At 37.3% G+C, this 6,177-nt stretch overlaps 1 pseudogene; it reads left to right on the top strand.

Moving 5' to 3' along the window:
- The first annotated feature begins 3,435 nt into the window (after positions 1 to 3,435).
- Positions 3,436 to 5,562, top strand: LOC100580756 (annotated as a pseudogene).
- The last annotated feature ends 615 nt before the right edge of the window (positions 5,563 to 6,177 follow it).

The raw sequence follows: 6,177 nt of genomic DNA, 5'->3' as shown, positions 1-6,177 counted from the left end.
TACTGTATGCTATTCTATACTGGGGGCTGTGTGGTAAAGAAATGAACAACAAGCAATGGTAACACAGAAAAGCATTTAATTTGAAAAGTGTCAAAATCTGGCTATGCCATTTTGACTCACAAGAGAAATGACTTTTGCTGACTTCTAGGCTTTCCCTGCCAACAAGCGCAGTGGGATTTAACAATCTCACTGTCAAATGAAGTCAATACCATGCTCTGATTCAAGTTGAATGGATTGACGTTTAAGCTGTCCACTTATTAGCATAACTTATTAGCATAACTTTGGCCACATCATCTGACCTCTCAGAAACTCATTTTAAAAAATGTTGTCTGTAAAATGGAACTAATAATAGTATCTACTTCATTAGTCATATCTTAGCAGAGTAGTGTTGACTTAAATCCTGCTTAACAGTGTTGGTGTGAGGATCACTTGAAACAGTGGCTATAAATACTCTTTGGAAATGGTAAAGCATGATACAAATATAAATCATTGATGCTATTATTTTTTATTTATTATTTAAGTTTCAATGCAACTGATTAGAATTTCCGATCTTTAAAAGAAGAGCAGAGTTTTATTTTTGCCATTTCTCTTTTTTTAAAAATAAAATTATGATATATAGTACCATGCCCTGGATGTGGAGTCTTTTCAGTAAAAGTCTTGGAATGAGGGATGACTTCTCTTTTCTCCATCACCTCTCTGACATCAGTAGGGCTTAACAGATTGAGGACGGTTTACAGACAGGAGCTAGTTCCATGTCACGTTTTAATATATAGATGCAATCTAATGTTCCTGGTCAAGAGGGTAAACATTATTGAAAAACATATATTTGAAAATTGCTTCTCTTCAAATATATATGCATATATAGCTGTATATACACAATGTGTGTGTGTATGTATGTGTGTATAAAATCCTGATGTCTTCTCTACAGTGCTTTCTAGTTGCTAAAATTGATCCAAGTTACATTAAACTAGACGTAGTCTCAAACAGAGCCAAGTTGTACAGCTCTGCAACTAGATCTAGGTATATGCTTTTGGTATAAACCTCTTTTTATAATATTTATTTTTGCGAACATATTTTTTCATATTATATGCAGGGAATGTATTTCTTAATTTCCCAGTCAATTAAAATGTGCTTTGATAAAGAGTAAAAAAGACTCAGCATTATCTCTGAGGACAAATGTGCATTACTTACTGTAACAGTATATTTAAAATGTGGTTTGATTAATGCCAAATCCTCAGAAGGTACATTTAAGGGAAAAACAGCCAGGGTTATCAAACTAGGAATCTTGTCAAAAAAGATCAGCTCCCATTTCATTTCAACCATTTATCTTTGTAGTTGGTAATGTTTTCATACCTTTACAAGATTTTATAAATGAAGTTCTTTTGATATCCTTTCAAAAGATGCTTAATAAACTAATGGAACCAATATTTTTTTTTTTCACCGACTGTTCATGGTAACTGGGAATGGTTTGCAGAGAATAGGAAAATTGCTTTTCTTCAAACTTGCTCAGTAGGGATGAATGGTTAAATTCATTTTTTTCATACCTGCATGTCATTTAAACACAAATCCCTCTTTTCCCTCACACTTGCCTTTCACAAATTTAAGCCAAGTCTACAAAGAGCAGTAAACCAAAGAAAGAACAATGTGACATTATTTTAGGTTGTAGGGAATCTATTACAGTGGAAAAATGCTGAATTCTGAATCTGAAAACCTGGGATACAATTTCTACCTTCACGTTGTAATTAGGTCCTTGGGAAAGCTACTTAAGCATTAGAAGTTTAATGACAACAGTCTCAATTTTTCTATCCACTAAGTGGAGGATAATAAAATCTCTTCTTGTTTCACAGACTTGTATGTAAAATTCAAAAAAGATCATTACCCACATTATTGTTAACATTTTTGAGTGTTTCCTGTGAATCAAAAATAAATGCAACATATGTAGTGTGTATTAGAGATCCACTCACAAACACAACAGCCCTATAAGAAATGTTCTATTTGCATTTTGTGATCAAGGAAACAGAGTTTCAGGGAAGTTAATAGACTTGCCCAAGTTTTAAGTCAATACATGATACAGCCAGGATTAGAATTCAAGCAAATATTGAAGTCTGTGCAGTTAACATTATATAAACTTCCATGATCATAGATATACATGCATTTAGGAAATTATAAAACACTAGGCAAATGCATATGAATTACTATTTACAATTTAAGTAGGGGCTTAGAATGAGATAAACTAACTGGCAATGTGACTGCTATTTCACAAGAGGTTGATAGACGATATTTAGTACAAGGTCAGTGTTGATCTTGATTTTTATTACATGTTAAAACTTCAGGGCCAGGTGCGGTGGCTCACATCTGCAATCCCAGCACTTTGGGAGGCCAAAGCTGTCAGATCACCTTAGGTCAGGAGTTTAAGACCAGCCTGACCAATATGGTGAAACCCCGTCTCTACTAAAAATACAAAAATTAGCCAGGCGTGGTGATGGGCACCTGTAATCCCAGATACTCGGGAGGCTGAGGCAGAATTGCATGAACCCAGGAGGCAGAGGTTGCAGTGAGCTGAGATTGCACCACTGACTCAAACCTGGGCAACACAGCGAGACTCCGTCTCAAAAAAACTTGAAAGAAGAAAGTCTCCACCCCATGAAGTTAGAGAGAGGTATGTAGTCAATCTTCTTACCTTAGCTGTATCTTTACTATCCTTTCCCCCTCCCAGCACCCACAAATTATGCTAATTTATGCCCCAGATTGGTACATAACTTAAAAAAAAAATCTAATGTATTTCACAAATATTTGTTGAATATCTATTATGATTCATTTCTTTATCCATTGTGTACATTCAGCCATGTAAAAACTCTACACGGAAGACAGAACAAGCTGAATCTATTATAAAGCTATAAGCTGAGTGTCTTATGGGAGGTCAGAGGAAGAGCCAAGAGTCTCAAAGGAAGTGAGAGATATCCCCAGGAAAAAAAGACGGTGAGAATATTCTAAATTATAAACTAGTACATGCAAAGGTAGGAATACCAAAGAAAAAGGGTGTATATGAGCTGAGGGCATATGTATTAGATGGACTTGGTTTCTAAGCCATCAGGTGTGCACCGGTGTAACTGGGAAGTGGGCTACATGGAAGGATGTGATGGAAGAGGCAAGTATCTTTACTAAAGATTCTGGGCTAAAAGAGGTCAGGAAGACCAGGCCATGCAGCTCAAAATGCTAGTGCCCTCATATATGTACTTAAAGTTTCCTGTCAGGTACCATCAGGAAAATACCTGATATGACCCTGAAATGAGTCTAATTGCAAAAGGACAATAGAATCCACTAGTGTTCTGAAATTGCAGTACTCTCTTTAACCTGTACTCTTCCACTCTCCACTCAGGATCACAGTCAAAAGGTATTCCTTGTTCATCTGGCATCCACAGAGCCAGTAAGACCATGGCCACCTCCTCAGTGTCTAAGGGCTGCTTTGCTTTTAAGCCAGACTCCAAAAAGAGAAAGATCTCTGTGCCAATGGAGGACTATTTTAACAAAGGGAAAAATGAGCCTGAGGACAGTAAGCTTCAATTTGGAACTTAGTTGATACGGCAGCAAATGAAATCTGAAAATGAGCCACTACAAGAGGAATTAAATAAAAACTTGTTTGACAATCTAATTGAATTTCTGCAAAAATCTCATTCTGGATTCCAGAAGAATTCAAGAGACTTGGGCTGTCAAACAAAACTCAGAGAAATTCCAACTGCTGCTCTTGTTCTTGGTGTGAAAGTCACAGATCACGATTTAACATTCAGAAGTCTAACAGAGGCCCTTCAGAATAAAGTCACACCATATGTAGTCTCATCGCAAGCTAAAGACTGTCCAGATATGAAACATTTTTTTGCAAAAGTTGGTCTCACAATTAATGAACTGTTGTGTAGATCCAAAATCCAAAGAGGGGGCAAGCGTTCAGGTCACCCAGAGAAATACACATTATTTAATGGATTCACTTTCCAGTTGGTACATGACTGTTACACAGAAGACAGACCCAAAAATGCCAAGCAAAAAGAGGACTACTTCTAGCCAATGGCCGTCTCCTCCTGTTTTGGCTACCTTAAAGGATATGGAAAGCTTTGCCACAAAAGTACTGCAAGACTTCATAATTATCAGCAGTCAACATCTGCATGAATTTCCACTAATACTCATTTCTGGAATCACCACATCTATTATCAACCACCGATTGTTTCCTCATGCAGTATCATCTCTATTGTGCATAGAACTGTTCCAGTTTTTGTCTTGCAAGGAGCATCTGACTATGGTACTCAATAAGCTACTTCTTACAACTCAGTTTCCCTTTAAAATAAGTGGAAAAGTATTGCAGGTTCTGACCAACATCTTTTTGTATCATGATTTCTCAATTCAAAACTTTATAAAAGGCTTCAACTTTCTCTGTTAGAGCATTTCTGTTCCCAGCCCTTAAGTGTCATGTGCTATAATCTTCCAGAAGCCAAAAGAAGAATAAATTTTTTATCAGATAATCAATGTGAAAACATCTGACATCTTCCATCTTTCAGGCGATACGTGGAAAAGCAAGCTTCAGAAAAGCAAGTTGCGCTCTTGACCAGTGAAAGATGTTCGCAGGAGGAAACACAATTATTACTAGAAAACCTGCATGTTTATCATATGAATTACTTTCTAGTTTTAAGATGTGTTCATAAGTTCACCTCTTCTCTTCCCAAGTATCCACTAGGTCGACAGATCAGAGAGTTGTACCGCACATGTTTAGAAAAGAACATACAGAATTCAGAGGAGTATGCGTCAGTCTTGCAGCTGCTGAAGATGTTGGCAAAGGATGAACTGATGACCATACTTGAGAAATGTTTCAAGGTTTTTAAATCTTCTTGTGAAAAGCACCTTGGCAGCACAGCTAAGAGAATACAGGAGTTCCTGGCCCAGTTTCAGAGCCTCGATGAAACCAAAGAGGAAGAAGATGCTTCTGGTTCACAGCCAAAGGGGCTTCAGAAGACAGACGTCTATCATCTTCAGAGGACTTTACTGGAAATGAAGGAGTTAAGCAGAAGTAAGAAGGAAACCAAATTTGAAGTACTCAGAGAAGAGAGGTTGTGAACTTCATGACTGTCTAGGGAGAGAATACCTTCTGCCTCCTGAGACACAGCCTCCATGAGGTGGTGTGCTTCGGCACCGCCCATGCCCTTTGTGGGCATTTAAGTGCTGCTCTGTGAATTGCCCTCCATACTGCACTCAACAATCCTTACTATTATCTAAAGAATGAAGCGCTGAAAAGCAAGAAGGGTGCATTCCAAATATCGCCCCAGACATCTGCATAGCATACAAATTGCACCTAGAGTGTAGCAGGCTAATCAACCTTGTGGACTGTTCACAGGCTTTTGCAACAATTTTGACAGCTGCTGAAAAAATGGATGCAAATTCTGCAACCTCAGAAGAAATGAATGAAATTATCTATGCTTGGTTTATTAGAACTGTTTTTGAACTAGAACTTTCAGGATTTATAAAACCTACCAAACAGAAGACTGACCACGTGCAAGGCTGACATGGGGAGGCTGCTAGAAAGCAAATGAGAGAAACCAGAACTATTATATTTAGCTTAAGAGAAAAAGGTGATCAGTCATATTTACATACACTAGAGGACTAGAGGAGCCTGTTTTGGTGAGAAGATAAACGTGTAATCATTATGTGATGTTCATCCAGAAAAGTACATTGCTAACCCCAAACAGGCATATATCAAAACACCTGTGGAATACTTTAGAGTCCAACAAATAATATATATATAACTAAAACTGCTCACACATTTTACTGTACTTTCCACAAAGTCATTACTAAATTGTGGTAAATCATTCTTGAACTTATAGTATATAAATGTAATGAATTCCTTTATCCAGGAGTATAAATTTTTTAAAAAAGGTATTCCCTTTGACTTATCAGTACCCGAAGAATATTTTCAGAATGAACACGGTTAAGGTCCCTTTGCTGATTATAAAATAGCCAGTTCTTTATCAGAGATAGATTCTTCTTTTAGTCAGTGGCTTCTGTTGGATAACTGCATATTATTTCAACTTAATCTTTTATTTCAGTGATGGTCCTGCCAAGTCTCATATTGGCATGACCAAAACTTCAGGCTAGGGCTTGAGATTAATACTGTGCTTGTGAGATCGCATAGTCAGA

Source organism: Nomascus leucogenys, chromosome 15 (assembly GCF_006542625.1).
Source record: "Nomascus leucogenys isolate Asia chromosome 15, Asia_NLE_v1, whole genome shotgun sequence".
Classification (NCBI taxonomy): Eukaryota; Metazoa; Chordata; class Mammalia; order Primates; family Hylobatidae; genus Nomascus; species Nomascus leucogenys.
The sequence above is the reverse complement of the archived record's forward strand: the minus strand, read 5'-3'. Positions and strand labels throughout refer to the sequence as shown.